We start from the raw sequence: 20,811 nt of genomic DNA on the forward strand, positions 1-20,811 counted from the left end.
ACCAAATATAATAATATAACCAACTAATGTTTGATAATAATTACTAAATATTAAAAAAAATAAAATTATTTTTTATTATATTAATCAAACATCTAATTGAAATTAAATCACTCAATATTTGACAACTATTATCAGACTCTTTTTTTTTCAGTGTAAAAAAATCTGAAATGTCTCTTTAAAAATATGATGAAAAAAGTCAAATTAAACATAATTTTTAATTCTGTAAGCGCATCATCATCGAATATCGTAATAAATTCATATATATAATTTTTATTGACGATTTGATAACCGCTAAGAAATTCTTTTTAAAGATATATGAATAAAAGAAGTTGAAAAATGCATTTATTCAACTCAAGGATGATACTTGAGAGAAAGTATATAATATATATACTTCGCGATCTGTCCTACTTGTTTGAGAATCCAGCGAACTTTTATTGCGCTCACATTTACTGTCGACAAAATAAAATTCCCAAGGAGTACCTTATCTTTTACTGACAAGCGTATATTATAATTTCTTGCAACGATCGCGAAAACATTTGCTCGTTCATCTTTGAGCCTTCGGGATTGATGAAAATCAACGAATCCTGAAAATCGACTCCATCGATTTTCTTATATGGGCAAACTTGTTTTCATTTTAAAGCACGAGATTCACCCTCGATCCAGCCAATTTGTCAGAGAATCCATCGAGACAGCGGAGCGCCGACAAAGCCGACATGTTAGGGGCAGAAAGTCTCACATTGTGGCGAAACATACCACGCGAGTTCGAAAGGCATACTGGAGGAAGAATATTGAATTGAAGAAATCTGGAGGAGCAGCGAAAATTTTCGAATAGCTCGATAGTTTCGCTGGTCGGATACGTAGACACCTGGTGACTACCTGAATACCGTGTAAGGCGTGACGTAATTTATCCAGTGGCCAGTCACGAGCAGTAACCCCTCTTGACCTGGCCTTCTTCTTCATTAACGCGGGCAATAGAACGCGTTCTCTGACAAATTGTTGAATTCTAAGGCAGGCAGAAAAATCGAGTCCAAGATGGGGAAACTGATTGAATTAAAGTATCTCGAAGACCTTGATACGATAAATCTCATTCTGAATTAAAGACAAATATATTAGAATTTTTTAAACTGTTTTTTATGATAGACTACTACTTGAATGATTAATAAAAGAAGTAAATTAAGTTTATAGTTTATAAAATTCATTTTAAGAAACAATATTATAAATTCCATTAATAAATAATAATAATAATAATATATTAATTAATAATTAATCGAAGTAATCTAAATTTTTCTAAAACATAATTCTTAATTCGATAACCTTAAAAGATTACTAAAATGTTTACTACTCCATATAAATAATCTTTTCATATTAAATTAAGGATAATTTTAAAAAATATTTTCTGCTTATAACTTGCAATAAGATAAAATGATACTTAATCATCGAAGAGAAGGATCGTTTGGCTTCTTGAAAGGAAAAAGTACTGATGATTTTCACGCTTTAGCTCTAGGATAAAAATTTGTCGTCGGTGTCGCCGGTGCCACGACAGTCGATAAATCCTTGCCGGTCTGGATCTAATCCGACTGCCTATTTCTGCACCTGTGCAAGAGACTATAAACCGAGAATTATGCTCGGTCGAATTCGCTTTACTACCGGCCATACGATTCAGCGTCGGATTTGACCCCATTAATTATTCACATGCGAGCAAAACCGCAACGACGCTATAGAAAATTGATGAGCCGTCATTTCGTCGTTAAAATCGAAATTGAACGAAATTTTCCACAATTAGGTATAATACACATTTCCGTTAACACCGTCGTTAAATATAAAGCAATACGATTGTGTCTCGTAAAATTGAAACTCGTCTAATTAACATTAACCCGCGGCAATATATTTTTGTTAAAGAGAGCAAAACTGTATGAAATGATTATGAAGATAAAAGTGTTAAAATAAAGGTAAGAGAAAAATAATGAGACATAAAATCGCAAAAAAGAGAAAGTTCACATTTCGATGTGATGTTATGTAGAACATTAAATGTAGAAGTTAGTACTGGAAAACTTTAAAATTTAAATGGAGCATAGACTTGAACATAGTACATTAAATTACAAGTCTTTAGACGACGATGTGACTAAAACAGTCCTAATACCACGAAATCTCGTTAAAGTTAAAGTCACGGTACATTTGCTCTATCGAACTCACTATAGCACAGCTAATCTGTACAATTCAACTCTTCTCTCGTCGTTGTAATTCACTACTAAGCGGAATCGAGAAGCAGATGCCGTGACGCACATCGATGTGTAGCGATCAATTGAAGAAGCCAATTATAAAATTTACGAGTTCAAGTCGAAATCGAGACATGATTGTACGGTTCGCTTATTAATTTACGTTCCCGCCGGAAGAAAATCTCGTCAAGCGAGGACAGGGTCGTGTGTGCTGAGCAAAGAACACGGGCCATCGAGTTCCCGATGGTATCTTTATATTGCATTATTGCATTAAGCACTTCTGCACACAGCGAAGGGTACGCATCGCGTCGAGGCCAACAATAAGGGCACCCACGGGGGCCCTGTGAATCCTACGAACGCCGTATTATGGGTCGTGCGTACAATAGGTGGGTTCGATCGAATACACGCAACTCCTCGCCCCGAATGCACACAGAAAATCCTACTCGCCGATACAAACGCGACGATATATACTTTCGGATATATTTTTGCGCCGGATATAGCACGATCGTTTGCTCCTGCAGTTCCATTGTGAATCGACTGTGCCATTTACACGAGTATCAAAAAATATTAAAAACACTAAAGAGAAATACACTGATTATAAAGCATGCGATTCAAGTGATAGGAAAATTAAACAACGTGGTCATCAGTTAATTTCAAGATGCATAATTATGTGTATCTCTCTATTTATAATTAAAATTATTCAATAAATTATAATTCGATTATTTATATAAATTGAATTATTTATATAATCTGTTTAAATAAAATTATTCAAAAGTGACTGTAATGCCTATAATCATGTAAACTGAATACAGTATGACATCGCGGACAGATATTCATCATCTCATTGAACTCGTGAGAAATTCAAATCTGCGAACTTATATATCGGCCTTACCCGATACGCCATTCAATAGCCGGTTTGCATAATATAGTAGATGTTTTTCGAAACATATCGTTATACCCCGGAGGCGATCATCTTTTCTCTTTATGTACCTAAGAAAAATTATAACCGTGTAGCCCGCGGGCCCGATGAATGGCATAACTGCTGATCTCTGTTTGGTTATAGAACTAGTCGGGCAGGTCGGGCTCAACCGTTTTAACGAGCCATTAAACGACAGTTCGCTCGTTTCATGAGAATCATTGAGTTGCTACCGAATTTTGATCCACGCAAATATCCAAATAAATAATTATAATTTATTAAACAAATTTTGTTTTCTAACCAAATAAATTTTAACTCTATAAAAGTGAATCACAAAAAACTTATCCATAGATAGAATAATCTGTAAATTATAACTTGCAGAGAAAACATTCGAAAATAGTCCATTTTTATCTCGAAATTTAATTTAGATTAAACAGAATTTATAAAAGAAAAAGAAAATGAAATTGAAAAAGTTCATTGGTAATTGTATAATTGATTGTGTTATTTTAACCATGCCAAAAAAATATAAAATATATATATGTGTCTCCTTTCATTCCATTAACATGAAGACAAATGGAATCGTATGTTATTTTTATAGTTGCAATAAAATGTCACGTACCATATATAATTGACAAATATCACTCGATCTATCTATTTGCTAAACTACGTCAAATTGTTGACGCGAGAAATATATGAAGCGATAAAACATTTATACTGTATATATCTACATATTTATCTATAAATTATGCTACACGAATATCGATTATATGACAAGTATGTCTACAGTATCAAAAATTTTTATATAGCAATATTTATAATATCATTTTTATATTAGCAATATTTAACAATATAATATTAACTTTCAAAACGAATTTGTTCGATTCTTGTTTCGCAAAAACTGTGTGAATCAAATAATTTCATTACATTATTGTCAAATAACGTGGCAGAAAGTTCGATAAAATCTTTTTAAAGTTCCAGGTTATCTGCAGCATAAAAGTATTAAAAAACGAGGAAGTCGAAGAAATTCCTTTTTAATTTCTTTCGGAGTCACTTGACGCGCGTTCTTAAAGATTTTCACTACGGTCGTCACGATACTCGCATCTTTCAAACGATCGCACGTTCTTTCACGTAATTTCTCCTGAGAGATAGTGCATTATTTTCAAACGAATTTTCTGCGCCTTTACGCGACGTTTAGAAATTCCATTACGACGAGAGATACGAAGGAAGTCAGATAAATAAAGATGAAAACAGCACGCAAAGTATTTCGATACGACGTTTTATGTCGTATTTCATCTTTACATTTATTATGCTATATATCCTAGGCATCCTATAAAATACGATGTTTATTCTATTCGTCAATTCGTGTGTTATATGCATTCTAAATTCGTCTTTTGGAATCACACTGTGATACAATTTTTCTTAATTTGTACTTTTCTTTTATCTACTAATTTTTTGTTCATTGAATCTCTTTTAGTTTTAAAAATTAATTTAAAATACTTTGAGTATAGTATATAATTAAAGTGCCTGTATTACGATAAAATTATGTGACAAAGACTCTTCTCTATGAAAACTAAAACCTTTTTTTAACATGACCAGGAAAACGTGGTTTCACAACGACCACTCCCTTTGTTCTTTTCTAAAAGGGATTGGTTAATTGAAAGAATGTAAAAAATTTCAGTTTATATCGGAACTGTGAATTAAAGTATAATTATAGAGAATAAGAAATATAATTATAGAAGGTGGTATTATGGCCAGTGTATATTGTTGACTTCTCTTAATATCTCCGCTATTATATATATAGCGAATCCTAATGATTATTTATTCTCTAAATCTGAATCAGTCACTAATCTGGATAGTCACTAATTATTCAGTGGCATACTTGATGACTGGATAATCAATGGAGTTCAACTAAAAAACAAAGAATGTTGGAGCATTATATAATTAAAATACTGATATTTGCATGTTAATTTCAATCTTCTAATATTACATTCATTTAATTTATGCACTAAAACAAAGTTAGTTAGATCACAATAAAGATTAGATAGGTTAGGGATCTCACATTTCATTCACTGATTACCAGTGGCATACTTGACACTATATCAGTGATTATCCACTGATTCAGATTTAGAGAGTATGGAATTATTTATTCGCAGAGTAGTTCGCCGCGAGGAGCTACACTATGACGCTAATATACTAATACTCAATAGCTAGCACTTATTAAAACGCATTTTTACTTTCAAATATTTCGTTTCTGAGGTATATTTTAGCATTTGATTACACCTACTTCCTTATTTTTCTTGAACTGAGCGTATTATCACATGAATATATGTACTTTTGAGTGTATATTTGTTATTTAATTGTATATATAATTTATTTGATTGTATATATTTTGAGTTATGCAAATTTAAACAATAGCATAACATTTTGCTAATGTGGCCTTTAACGGATATTGAGTATTCACGATCTCTTTTTTTAGATTTTCATATCAAAATAATTATTTAATAATCGATTGTAGCTCTACTGTTAATAATCGATTGTTAATAATCTAAATAATAGTTTATATATTACGTGTTTATATATTACTATTTTTAGTACTGAGATTTTTAGTAGGTACTAAACAGCTTATATAGAGAAGTATATACATTCATTTGCATACATTTTAAAATATTTTACTTTTTTGTAACCAAATACTGTTTTCTAAACAAAACTAATATTTTAAAGTTATTTTTATGGAAGGCTACACTACTACCCATTTTTTTCTTCGAATCATTATGCAATATCGTCATATTTTTATTAATATAATAGTATCCTAAGTAGTGAATATTTCGTAATTTTGAATCTAGAAACGATTCAATAACATTTTAATGTTATTGTCAAATTTTAAACTTCAATATTGATTATTAATAATGTTATTGTGTAAAATGTAACTGGGATGTCATAATACCACTTTCTCCACTAATATTTTTATTTTTGATAAATGCCACATTTGTAATTTATTATTCGCTTTACAAATTCTAACATAAAAAGATAAAACAATTAAAAATTCTTTTAATTTATGGATGCTTATATGCCATGTATAAAAAAAATTATGTTATTTTTTTATATTTACATTTTAAAAATTCATTTATCATTAAGATTAATAGAAGCATATTTTTAATAAAATACACCTTTTATCTGTATTCAATTAGATAAATGGATTGCTTTGATTCTTTTTTTTTCGAGTAGAACGAAGATAGCAAGCGTAAGTCAAAACGCAGAAGTTATTGTGTCACCGTCGTTAATCTATTTAACAACTCTCTCAAATCGTTGGTAAGGCGGCTCTTGTATGCTCGACAACGCAAATATCCGATTGCAAGGACCACAAACCTATGTCAAATACCCACAGGGCATGAACCTGAAACCACGTACCTGAATGCGATCAAAGTTTGAACAGAAATATGTCTCCTTTGCGAAAGGAGATTAGATCAACGTTTTCAATCATTGTAATAATGACATTCTGTCATCGCCTAATATCGACGGTAACGATAGTATTCGCTTTCGCGATTAATTATTTTACAAATATGTATCTTGAAAATTTTCAGGGCGTATCTTTCACGAATTAGTTGTAAGGGTATTTCCTACTGAACAATCCTTGCAATAGTATTGTAATCCCACATTGAAACATTCTTGTTTCATGTTTGAAATTATATAAATCGCATTTCATCTCAGAATTTCTAGCTATAGCTTTGCTTTATGGTTGACGATTAATGTAAATGATCGATCGAAATTCTTTGTAAATTTATAAGAAACAATTTACTTCAAGATAAACTACAAAACTTACTTCTAAAACTAATATTAGTAAAAGATACACCGGACAGATCTCTGTAATTACTTTGTGGAATTTTGTTTCTTCCCAACAAAATTTCGAAAGTTCAGACGTGTCCCGTGGTGCCATGATTTACCGCTTACATTACACGAACGTGATTCAAGAAGTTTAATACACCAACCTGTTCTGCTTTAATGAGGCTCTTTTAAAGTTCTTGCAAAATGGAAGACGATATAAGAAAGCACGGAAGGTAATACAAAATAATTAAATGAATTTTCATTTTATCAAAATAATATATATATATATAGATATATAATAACATTTCATATCTAATCATTCTTTGTTATTCATTGAATGCCAAGAGGAATAAAACAACGTTTATGCCAACTTTGTTTCCTGAAAGGAGAGCAGTCTAATAAGACATTACTCGACGCGATACCTCTGAATTATTTAAAAGACATTAAATATTTTATGTAAAAATTGTATTGATTAAATTAATATATTAATAAATAAATTTCATATTTAAAAATAAATGTTGAAATCACATAAAGATACTTCATCTTCTAATAAATATAATCTTAAATCTAACAGTTGTGAAAAGGCATCAAATTTTGACAAATTCTTATCCTGGTGACTTTTTAAAACCAGCTATAGTGAGTGCAAAAAATATTTGTACAGAGAAAATATTTTGTAAAAAAAACAAAGTTATTTTTAAAAAGTAAACATTATCCAGCGAGAAATGTCGAAACAATATCGATAAAATAATTTTGACAACAATTCGTCATCGATTCAATGTCTAATTGGCGATCATTTCTTGCTAATTAACAATTTGTTCATAAAAAAAAAAATAAATTGTATGTTTCTCAAAATTATAGGTATATACTAAAAAGATATGTATTAATTATAGAAAATATATCGTCTTAAAAACAAGCGAAAATTAAAAATTGTATTGTTTTGAAAAAGTCAAGAAATACACGCGAAGCTTGTTTATTTATGTTAGAACAAAATGTATACAATTCATTGTATACAATTGCTAATTAATTTATTTTCTGCAAATAAGACTCTTTTTATAAAAAATTTCCTTGTACAAATACTTTTTGCACTCACTGTATACATTGCTTTTATAAAAGAGAATTGAAAAGAGACTTTGCCAAGTGAATACATAGGACATTCAATAGGATATTTACGATAGTGTTTTTGAATGAGCGTTTATAGATAATGGCTAAGCGCATAAATTTAATGATCTTGTTGGAGGTCATAGGAAGTTGAATTGATATAACCAGGTGCACTTGATCTACTCAAACGGTACAAACGAGTGGAGAAACACTCAACGTGGTTTTAACGATTCACTTGCCAGGCCGAATTGTCGAATTGAGCTACAAACAGAAGCTGGAGGCTTTAGAAGAGACGCGCAATATGACAAACAATGTAACCCAGAATGGGCTCATTAATTAAGTACGCTCCTTTTGCTCGAGTATGACATCGACAAGCGACCGAAACACGCAATGAACTCCTTTACAAAGGAAATTGCTCGCGTTAGTGCAAACAGAATGACTTTGAAGCGAGAGAATTGCTCTCTCTATTCCATTTCTTTAAAAGTTATGAATGTTTTAATATATTATATATGTAACAAGTAAGAGTTTGAAACTTATATATATTTTTATTACAGGTTATATATATATATATATATATATATATATATAGAGTTGTATCTCTTATAGTTTAACATTTAAGAGATTTTAGTCGTCAGTCAGACACTTTTGATAGTGCTAATGTCGGTAATGGCGGTATTGTAACTTTTGAATCTTATAATTCAAAAAGTATTTAATAAAAAATAACTTTATTACAATGTTTTGAAAAGCTCTTGACACCAACTATTAAATTTAATGTTAAACAAGGATAAAATAACACTGGGCACTGAGTGGAAATTTCTGAACGCAATTCTGCAAATATCGAACTAATTACAACTCAGCAAAATTCCCTTGAGATGTAAAAATAAAAAAATTGCACTAACCTATGTATCCTATCGATTTTGTTGTTTATGTCAGAAAGTTGATTGCGATAATTTGTAATCCTGATAAATGTGATACAGTATGTCAGAAGACTTTTAATAAAGATATGATAAAAGTAATCATTGTACGCTCATTTGATGATTACCAAAGCATTGTTTGCGACAAAGAATATAACCAGTAGCATAATAAAAAGAATTTTATTAGTATTTATTTAAAAATATCAATAAAAAATTTTTAATATTTAAAAAAATTGTTTAATATTACCTATTTTTAAACATTTTCAAAGACTGGAAATTGTTTATAAATAAAAACTTTAATTTAATTTATTTTAAATATTAACTTCTCTCCATTGATATAATTGTGATAAAAATCCATGCACAGTTAATAAAGTGCATGTACATGCACTCGTTCGAGTGTGATTGAAATTCGCATCACATAATCAATCGACAATATACCGAAATAAAAGACGATAAAAAATTTGATTATTCAGCCGATGCTGTTATTTCGCGAATAATAATACAAACAATTGAAATTAATACGCGGTACAATCTGAATTTCGTGTGTCGGTAAAATTAATTTCGTGCTCCAGTTAAGACCATATTCGTCTGACTAAGTCTGCATTATAGCGCCAAACGCTTTTAAATCTATCCATGCGCGCGAAAAAGTGTATCAATTAGATTAAATTTTTGACGTTGGCATATGTGATTTTATTTGATCCGGAAATGAAGAGATCATCCTTCGAAGATAGAAATGACTGGTATAAAAAAAGAAACATTCTCTGATATATGGTATCCGATATGCTAATGTGCGATGAAGAATGATGTTAATTTGCATGTTCGAAATTAATAAGAATTTTCTTGCTATTATGATAAATAGGCGAAGATCTGTCACCCGCGGCACACTCGATCCTCTCGATTCACTCATTTCGTAATTATTCTCCAGTTCGTACTTCTGCCGTGCCTCCATTTTTTGATTTAGTGGCACGATTGGTCTCGCCGGGAAATAAAATTAGCATAGACATAAGTGGCCACAATTTTTTACGACCAGTTAGGGAATCAGGCCCCGGGCGCTCATTATCGTGCTATTATGCGATAAAAGTTGCGCGCATTAATCCGTCGCGGAAGGGTTCAACTGTAATGTCATGCAAATTCTTCGTTAAACATTCAACGTTTAAAACCATAAGTCGCATGCAATGGTTGTTGCTGATCGATTCGCTTTTGGAAATGCGTATTGGTAATCGTATCGTTTAATTAGACCCGTAATGATGGGTAATTAGCGGCTCTAATCGTACTCGAATATCTTTCCATACAAATCGGGAAATAGAGGTCACAATTCACTGTGGATCTACGTCATTGTGGATATATCCGTTCTAGATTTAATTGAAAGAACTGATTTTGAGATATCGCAAATATTTGTCCTAAATTAATACGATAATAACAAGTTAATAATTTAATTAATAAAAAGATTTTAAAAAATACAACAACGAAAGATAGCAATATTATTATAAAATTTGTCAAATTAATAAATTTAACAAAATTAAGTTCGTTTCAGTTGATCCACGATTTGTGTCAAAAAATTCAGAATAAAATTTTATTCATTATAATTTTACGTGCCATGTAACATAAAAAGTATTTAGAGAATCAGAACGTACACATAATTAAAATATATGTATATTAAAATACACATATGGAATATAAAATTAAATCCTGAAATCCGACGTAAATTGCATATCACCTAAAGTGAACTTTAAACAGCACATAAAAATTATATAACATTCTATTTTGAATTTTGACATGAATTATAGATTATCTAAAGTAGGTATTAATTATTAAATCTATAATATATAACGTAATGATTATCACTTATATAATTGATAAAATATTTTGGTATTAATATTTTTGAAAAATAATTTTATGTCGTGAACATTTTATATGAAATCGTATTTCCGGAAATACAAAGATTTAAAATAAATCTTTCAGTTACGACGATTTAAAATAAATCTTCTATTATTTTAACCAGATTAAGTAATTAAAAGAACTGAGATAATTTTGGAGAAAGATATTTTTACAAAAGGATTGAATTATCCTATCATTTTTTTATATTTATATTCTGATATCACATTTCGTTGAAATGCAGTAATAAAATCCTCGTTGAGGATGATAAATGAGTGCTAACTGCGTTATTATATCAATTATAGTTATAATAATATTATTAGTGCACTCATTTATCAAAATCTCAAAAATCTAAATTTAGACACACTATTGCTACATCTTACCAGAACAAATCAAATAAGAATAAATATCAAAATAAGAATACGAAACAGAATGATGTACGATTTATGTTTGCAACGTAAAAATATCTACCTTATTTCCCCAGAATTATCTGAACAGTTAAAAGAAGATTTGACATCCAGAAATATAATTTTTCATATAAAGTTTCTTTTAGAAAGCATAGATGTTACGTGGAATCGTAACGTATATTTATCCTTTCAGGAAGCATGGATAATATGATCGTACAATAATATCTTATTCGCTGACGTTAGCAATTGTAAAGAACATTTTATATCATCGGAAATATTTAGTAGAATACATCTTCGCGAAACGAGAAACATCGCGGCGTTCGACGTTTTAATTTATCTTCAATGCTATGGATTGAATCGCATCTTGGATGCGTCAATCGGAGAGATACATCCCAGTGAGTCAAACCAGAATTCCTCACTCTATTTCCATTACAAAAAGAAAAAAAGAAAAGCGAAAAAGCTTCGTCGAGCGATCCGCAGGTACAAAAGCACTGACAACTCTCGTTTATGATCTCTATCGTTCTCAGCATCGAGATAGAAGAGGCCGAAGGTGCGTTAAGTGGTGTCCCCTCGTGCGTCCCATTGTGTTGGCGCGCGTCTAAGTTAATCCCGCGTACCTCGATGCGGCCGATAAACTCCGGGTTAAATAAGGATTAGCGCGCTGACTCGGCGAGAATGGCGGGTCGGTTTTACGAAAACTCCTTCCCGGAAAAACCGCGAGTTGGAGAAACGCATCTCGTGTGACGACTAGCTAGATCGGTATCGTAACGCGTTAAAATGATGTTAAAAGGCGTGGAACGAGGGGCGAGGATAATCGAGGATCGTCATCGGTGGATTATCTCGTTGAAAATTAACCGGCGAATGTCCCGAGCTTATCTGAAGATTGTATGCGTTTATAAAAAAATGCACACAGCAATTGCTCACAATGAAATTCAAATTCGAAACTATTGCTTACAATAGTTAACGAACAATGCTTAATATGATATAATATGTGATGTGATCAGATATACATCAGAGTTAAGAATAATAATGATCCAGATATAATATTCGCCAATAATAATCAAATTAAAGTAATGATGTTACTAACTTTTGATATTGTATCATTAACTTTAATTGTGAATCGTAATTTGATGAATAATTAAATATGTATGAATTTATATCTGTATACAACAATTTATTACGTTAATACATTGCCATGCATGCATAAACATATGTGTGTTCAGTTATTTATCAAATGATGATTTACAATTAAAAATTATACATTGCTTGTGAATATAAAAATATCTTAGCAATAGCGTTATCTCATGTAATTCTTAATAAATAAAATTCTAATGTAACTCATCAACTTTAACTTATACACAATTTTTTTCAGAAATTCTTGTCAGAATAGTCAAAATGTATTGTGACAAACGATAGAAGAATAAAAAATGCATACGTAAATAGAATATATTCAAAGATAATACTCGTATATCAATAAATATATAAAATTCAAAAAATTTATCCTAACAATAATATAAATTACAGCTTTCTCTTAAAATAAACTTCATAAAGTTAATTTCAAATTTGACTTTTTCATTTTGACTATATAGTGTGAGAAACATCATCAACTTCTTTAACATCAGTTTAGAAAATCAAAAATATATAGAAGATATACATATATTTGAAAAAATTTATATTATATATCAATATTAAATATTGAATCTCATTCGATCGTATATGTGAGGACACAAGCAATAGAGATAAATACCTTTAACGGTCTAAGCTGGATCTTAAGTGCTTATATAATTCTATGTTAATTTATATAGGTATGTAGTCTTTTAAGCTGCGTGCTGAAATAATTTTTCGGTCTTAAAATGCAATCTCTACTAAACTAGCAGTAATATTACGAGTTAAATTGACTACTAGCAGTTTAATAATTTAATGCTTCTTCGCATCTTAAACGATTTTAATAATGTTGAGTGACATATTAAAATCTGTAATTAATTCTTATTGCGAAAAATATTATCTCGGCCGGGAGTCGAACCCGGATCTCTTGCATTCCGTGCGAGCCTTTTATAAACTACCGAGACCTTAATATTCTTCGTAATAATTGCTATATGTAGGAACAACGTCTTTTTCTTATATGTCAATATATTTATTTATATATCATATTTTATATAACACGTCATCTTTATTTATGTATCAATTGCATCTTACATACACTGTTAAAAATAAAACGTTAATTTTAACTTAAAGACGTATAACGGATTTTCTAACATGCAAAAATGTTAATTTTAACATTATGGTTTTAACAAAGGTTAATTTTAACATGTCTCAGAAAGTCCACTATACGTCTTTAAGTTAAAATTAATATTTTATTTTTAACAGTATAAAATTATAAATAGAATACTCTAATGTAATTCATATATCTTCTCTCTCTAAATAAATTTTATAGAATCAATTCCAAATAATCTATTCCAGTCAGAGAAATGCCATATAATTTACAGTATTGAATCATGGCGAGCAGAATACACACGAAGTCACGCCGATACATAACAAATATATTCACTTACCGGTCGATGTATCGCCTCTGCAACTCGATAAGCTTCTCCCTTGTGACTGTTCCACTGCTCCAAATGGTTCAGCACACTAATATAACAAAAAGTTAAAGAATTCAAAATAAATACATATATAAAATATGTATTTAAAGATACATATGTATCAAAATGCTCCGCACATAGAATTATAAATAAAATTATATTCTGAAATCTGAATTATATATTTTATATATCTAAAGTGAGCTTTCTTTTTTAAAGATTTTATTTTGTATCAAACGATATTAATAAAATGCATGTTATATCGCTACAAATGATACAGTATTGAATCACAACAAGCATAATATATGAAATTACATCAATATATAATATTATAAATATATTGACTTACCAATCGACGTATCTCTGCAACTCGATGAGCTCCTTCCTTGACTGCTTCACTGCTCAAAATGTTCCATCATACTATATAACAAAAAATTGAAGAATTAGCAATGCATACGTACCTAAGTAAATTAATAAGTAATGCTAACGTTAATAAACCTTAATTGATTGGTGTCATCATTTGCGAGTGTCACATAACCAATGTGAAACATCCGATAGACCACCGTTGATTTCGCCGACATGATTCGTGCACTCGTAATAGACTGGCGACAAGTAATCAACGGAACACGACCATCCATTGTCTTATTCGATCCTTCCGTATTTCTCACCGAACTAACAATCAACACTACCGACGCGGACGCGACGCGTAAACATGTCGGTCGTTTATTGTCTCGCAATTTCGTGGAATTTTAGCAAGCACCTCGCGCGCCGAATATCACAGTCGTGACGTACTTGAGACAAACACGCGATACAACTATCTGCAATAAAAACTAACATTCCTGATTTGCTTTTTGCATTCGAAGTACGCCCAAAATACGATCGGAACAAGCAACGCGAAATGGCGACCCTCACTGTATCGAATGATATTGCCAATATAGCGCTAACTTCACGACGACGCAGGACTGACGAACGTTATAATGCGCGGGAACTTGACCGATCTTATTTGACGATTTTAAAATCGTTCAAGTTCCCGCGCGTTATAATGTTCGTGAAGAACCCTGTATCGTGAAGTTAGCGCGAGTCGAATCATTCGACGTAGCGAAGTAGAGGAGGAAAGGAAGAAAGTCGCCATTTTGCATTGTTCGTTTGAGCGTATTTCGGGCGTATTTCGAGCGCCAAAAGCATCGGAAATATCGGCTTTTATTGTAGATGACTTGTGTTGCGTTAACTACATTCTTGAGTACGTCACGAGCGTGATATTCGGCGCGCGGGATGCTCGACAAGTTCGACGAAATCGCGAGATAATAAATAACCGTCATGTTTATGCGTCGCATTCGCGTCGGTTTACCGTGAACTCGGTTTACGGTGAGAAGTGCGGGGAGATTATGTCTCGTTAATTATTTGTCGCGAATCTGTCATAAGTGCATGAATCGTGTCGGTGAAATCAATCGACGATGGACGATTGGATGTTTCACGTTGGTTATGTGGCACTCGCGAATGATGTCGACGACAAAAGCGTGGAGAGCGCGGATAAACCGTTTGCTGTGTCGCATTAATTATTCGCCCTGCGACGTGGGGGTGATAGAACATTGTCGATCGATAATTTGGCGATAAATCTTGATAACTTGACGTGGAGGTTACACTTCGCGTTGTTTACGCGTTCCCGGTGCATCGTGAGATAAAATAAACGCGTCGAGAGTGTCGTGTGAGGTAATCGGGCGGTAATTGTGTTGTGCTAATTCGTGCGATGGAGCGTCTTGGACGATAAAGTCTGAGAATAATGGAGCAGTCAAGGAAGGAGAGTTCATCGAGGCGATACATCGACAGGTAAATGAATATTTTTTTTTTGTATATTGTTGTAATTTCGTGTATTCTGTTTGCCATGATTTAATACTTCATTATTATAGCGATGTTCATGCATTTTGCATGGCCTGACACGTTGAAATAGAGTTTTTACAAAATTTAATCCAATTTTCGTTTTAGAGAATTTAACATATAATTCAGAATATTTTCAGAATAGAATTGCATAAATTGCATTTATAATTTTGTATATCGTGCATTTTGATATGTGTTTTTAAATGTATACTTTTTTGTACAATCTCAAGCAGAATATAAGTCATCGTATCATAGAAATAATGTCAAAATTATTACTAAGAGTTATTATTCAATCAGTTTTTTACGGTTCATTAATGTCATTTTAGCATTATCATGATTTATTAATTTGCATTTCTAATTCGTCAATTTTTTTGTCGTATTAGTACGATGGAACATTTGGAGAAGTGGAGCAATCAAGGAGGAACTCATCAAGTTGCAGAGGTGATATCAATTGGTAAGTCATTATATTTGTTATACTGATGTAATTTCATATATTCTGCTCGTCATGATTCAATACATTCATTATAGCGATATAACATTTTGTGTGGTTCGACACATTGTTGAAATATAATCTTCAGAAAACTAACTTTATATAATAATTCAAACTTCGAAATAGAATTTTATTTATAATTCTATGTGTATATTTCTATGTCTATATTTTAATACATGGTATATTTTGATACGTGCCTCTAAATGCATATTTTATACATGTATTTAGTTTTTAATTGTTTTGTTATATTAGTGCGATAGAGCAGTGAACACTTTTGGAGCAGTGAAGCAGTCATGGAACGACCTCATCAAATTGCAGAGATGATATATCGACTGGTAGGTGTAATATATTTGTTATATATTGGTGTAATTTTATGTTTCTGTTCACCATGCTTCAATACTGCATTATTATAATATGATATGACATTTTTTTTACATGATTTGTCACATTGCTGAAATAGAGTTTTTAGAAAATTCACTCTAGAGAAGGTTTATTTTAAAAAATTTATAATTCAAACCTTAAAATAGAATTTATTTATAATTCTGTATACCGTATATTTTAATACATGGTTTTTAAAATGTATATTTTATATACGTATGCATTTCTAATTCTTTAATTTTTTATTAAATTAGTGCGATGGAGTGTTTGGCATGATGCATACCTATCTGAGTGTAGTATCTATCAGTGGAGCCATCAAGGAAGGAGCTCATCGAGTTGCAGAGGCGATACATCGATTGGTAAGTGAACATATTTATTATATATCGGCATAACTTTATGTATTCTGCTCATGATTCAATGCCATATATTACCTGGCATTTCTCTGAGTGGGATAGATTATCTGAGGTCGACTTCGTAAAGTTTATATTTGGAAGTAAAAAAGAAACTTTTTCTGGCAGATTTTTTCTTAATTTTTATTCACATCACTCGTTTTGTCAAAAAAGAGGCATAATCTTTGATTTTATGGACAAAATAATTTGATTGTCCCTTCCTCTGTTTTATCAAAATAATTTAACCAATGCTACTCATAAGTAAGACAAAAGTATAAGTTTGTGCAAAAGTAAGGGGCGCTTACTATTTTCTCGCATTTGATGAAAAGTTAAATATCTCGGAGAAAAGAAATCTTAGAGAGGTTTTCTACCATGCATTTTAAAGCATGGAGATGGGGCTTTAAATCTGCGTTTAAATCTTTTGTCTCAGCAAACAAAATTTGATATAAAAATATCTTAAAGTAAGTTTCCTAAGCTTTAAAATGTTTTTTGAAAAAAATTTGTACGATAATTTTCCGCAAAGATATCGTATTTTTTATTATGTAAAATTTTATAATATTATACACTAACTTTTTTAAAATTGATGATCGAATAAAGTTTTTAAAAAAATTTGAAAAAAATTTATACGAATCAAGCACATTATAACAAACATTTTTTCTCTTTTGTCTTTTTTCCGTATATTTTTTAATTTCGAAATTAAAAAACATTTTTAAAAAAGTAAGTTTTTACACAATAAAATTTCATATAATAAAAAATATCTTTGCGAAAAATTATCGTACAAATTTTTTTCGAAAAGCATTTTAAAGCTTAGGAAATCTACTTTAGGATACTTTCATATTAAATTTTGTTTATTGATGTTTTATTAAATTGTAGCGCTTTAAAGTAAGATAAAAACATTGCAAAGATATCATTTTTCAATTTTATGTAACTTAGAAACAAAATATCGTAGACAAAAGATTCGAACGCACATTTATAGTTCTATCTTTACGCTTTAAAATGCGAAAATCTCTGAGATTTCTTTTCGCCGAGATATTTAACTTTTCGTAAAATGCGAGAAAATAAGTAAGTGCCTAATAGTGTTGCACATGATTGTATTTTTAAATAATGGCTATCCACTTTCTTTTATTTTTTTCTATAATTAAAAGAGGCTTAAATATCATATTCATAATAATTTAGCACATAATAATAATTTGACATTACATAAGAATAAATCTGAAATTAATTTTATGAAGTTTGCTTTAAGAAATCTATAATTTATGTTATTAGATGCGTTCAGCAGAAAAAGCAGCTTTGCAACTGTTGTAAAATTCTTTAATATGATAAAGGGTCTTGCCCTTAGTTCCTCACTAGATCTAAATTTATAAACTAATCATATCTGAGAATTTTGCAACAGTTGCAAAGCTGCTTTCTTTACTGAACGCAGCCATTGTTGAGATAGAATCTTGTAATTTTATGCATCTGATATGCAATTTCTTTAAATATTCCACTTACACTCAATAATGAATATATATATATATATATATATATATATGTATTCATTTTTTATATACTCTGTATCTTTAAATATATTCATATATTATATTAGGTGTTGGAATTAATTCGTAGCATTTTACAAGTGATGGGAAGTACTTTCATTAATGTATTTTTTAATGCTCATGTGAAATAAATAACATTCTTTCATTAAAAACGCTACGAATTAATTCCAACACCTAATATATGTATGGATTTCTGATTTTTTAATTATTTATCATATTATAAAGGTTAACTATTCCGAAAAAGATAGATGATATCAAGCGAATTTTTTTATAAAGATAACTTTTGTGAAATAATTTGCATCAAATAGTATAAATTTTATTTATAATGTAAGTGCATCATGCATTTTAATATACAAATGTTTTTAAATATATGTTTTATATATGAGTGCACTTTTGCTCGAGTCCTACAATTATTTGTCATTAAATGTCATTATTTTGACAAAGGTAGATAATCTAAACAACACATTTAAGATTTATATTTAGAAATACTGAAATTACAAAGTACAACCTTAACACAAATGATGTTGTAATAAACTATGTTATATACTATACCGAGTGTTAGTAAAGTAAATAAAATATGCATTTGAGTTAAGTCAATTATTTGAATAAGAGAGATGGTTTTCGCTATATTAGATTGCACAAATATAATTGTATTAATATAGAATCTATTAATTAGGGCGAAGAATATCACATTTTTTCTATTAAATATTCCTTCAAAATGATATTACAACCGCAACTGTAGCACCTGCCAAGTTATTATATTGCGTGATACACGTGTTTTCGAAGTTGTCAGTCAACAACCTTTAAGATTGTCCATAGCTCTATATCGCCGGCATCGTTCGAACGAACAATTGAAACGCGCCTTCTCGATTTTCGCTTTAGAGAAGTCTATTCAAAATCGACTGTCTGACCGCACGTCAATGGAAGGAGATTGGGATTCCGTCCCTTTGAGTTTCCTATGCGGTCCACCCAACGCGACCACAAATCTTCTCCGACCCTTCAGCTTGTATAAGGGTCGCGACGCGTTTCCATAGCACGTTTTTGCCGGAAGGGTGACGACACGTTACGAGCGAGTTAACTGCGACGAAACAAAGGTACAAGGGCCGGCTCTTTTTGTCGCCGGTAAACGAAGGTACCGCTGCTTTCTTTTTTTTCGCGGAGAGAAAGAGGGAGGAATCCCGTACTGAAATTAAGTGGCTATTTTGTGGCGCTAATTGTGATAAATGCCGTGGCCAAATGGCGGTCGGGCTTGTATCTGCAGTGTAATTTGTCGTTGAAAAGGGAATATTTTTCTTCTGACGTGACAATTCATTAATTTGTTTTTGGTATGTTAAACAAATATATTAGATTTCTAAAGAATGGAAGTTTATTTTTAAGATTTTTTTCCTTGAGTAAGATTTGTTATAATTTATTTTTTATTGTATTGTTTGCCTCAAAATATGACATTATTTCAATGCCACTATAATGGCTTTCATGTTTTATAAAGAATAATAACAATCTTTTATGACATAATGAAGATAAAATCTTGAAAGAACATCGTGCAAATCTCGTAAAATTAATTTCATAATAATTATAATTAAATTTGTGTTTTTAATTTTCTCAAATACACTTATGCATTAATCTTAATTAATACAATGTTAACCAAATTTAATATTTTAATTAGGTATTTATTTATATATTTATGATTAAATGAGAAAATAAAAATTTTATATTTACGTATAAAAGAAATTTACTGCACATTTCACGATGTCGTTAAGTAAACCTCACATTCCAAGAACGGCTCAGTGGTCTAGGGGTATGATTCTCGCTTTGGGTGCGAGAGGTCCCGGGTTCAAATCCCGGCTGAGCCCAATTTTTTTTATTTTATTTTTTTTATTTAAAAAGCTAAAAATCGACTTGACCTAAGATTTCTTTTATTAATGTATATTTTTTCGTTTAGCGATATCTGTACCTCAATGATATGCCAGCTTCATATGCACGCGATTTCTTATATGTGATAAGCGTTGTTATATGTCTTATCTTTTGACAGAAACATTATATTTTTCACTGATATCTATTTTCTTCGTTTAACTTAGCAAATTGACTGTACGTGATGTGTAAGTTAGATGAGTACTTGAAGGAATATATAGAATAAATCTTTGCACAAATAATATCTGCTTTACATGCATGATAGCGAATAATGCGTATCATGCATTAAAATGTATAACAGCTTTTATTATTCTTTGTACACTGCGAACATAATAGCTTCTATTTTATCGTTCAGAATGGTATTAGAACTCATTTAAGTTAAAGCCTGTGATTTAATATCAGCTGCAAAGAT

The 20,811-nt window shown here is 30.7% G+C and overlaps 2 long non-coding RNA genes and 1 other non-coding gene across 9 annotated transcripts in view; 2 read left to right on the plus strand and 1 right to left on the minus strand.

The window, feature by feature from the left end:
- Positions 1-14,699, minus strand: part of LOC147909994 (uncharacterized) — a 72,550-nt gene extending 57,851 nt beyond the window's left edge. The window contains exons 1-3 of the long non-coding RNA XR_015544699.1: positions 14,323-14,699; positions 14,174-14,244; positions 13,801-13,876 (exon numbers count right to left, since the gene is read on the minus strand). This is a non-coding gene — a long non-coding RNA (uncharacterized LOC147909994). The remainder of the gene's footprint in view (positions 1-13,800; positions 13,877-14,173; positions 14,245-14,322) is intronic.
- Positions 14,700-14,927: 228 nt separating this feature from the next.
- The window catches only part of LOC147909995 (uncharacterized), a 200,825-nt gene continuing 194,941 nt past the window's right edge, over positions 14,928-20,811 (plus strand). For all 7 annotated transcript variants that reach the window (XR_015544904.1, XR_015544907.1, XR_015544910.1 and 4 more), the window contains exons 1-4: positions 14,928-15,651; positions 16,083-16,153; positions 16,442-16,524; positions 16,822-16,926. This is a non-coding gene — a long non-coding RNA (uncharacterized LOC147909995). The remainder of the gene's footprint in view (positions 15,652-16,082; positions 16,154-16,441; positions 16,525-16,821; positions 16,927-20,811) is intronic.
- On the plus strand, positions 20,270-20,341 carry TRNAP-UGG (transfer RNA proline (anticodon UGG)). The gene has a single exon. It is a non-coding gene; the product is annotated as a tRNA-Pro (tRNA).

Source organism: Acromyrmex echinatior, chromosome 4 (genome assembly GCF_024713525.1).
Source record: "Acromyrmex echinatior isolate Ae372 chromosome 4, ASM2471352v2, whole genome shotgun sequence".
Taxonomy (NCBI): Eukaryota; Metazoa; Arthropoda; class Insecta; order Hymenoptera; family Formicidae; genus Acromyrmex; species Acromyrmex echinatior.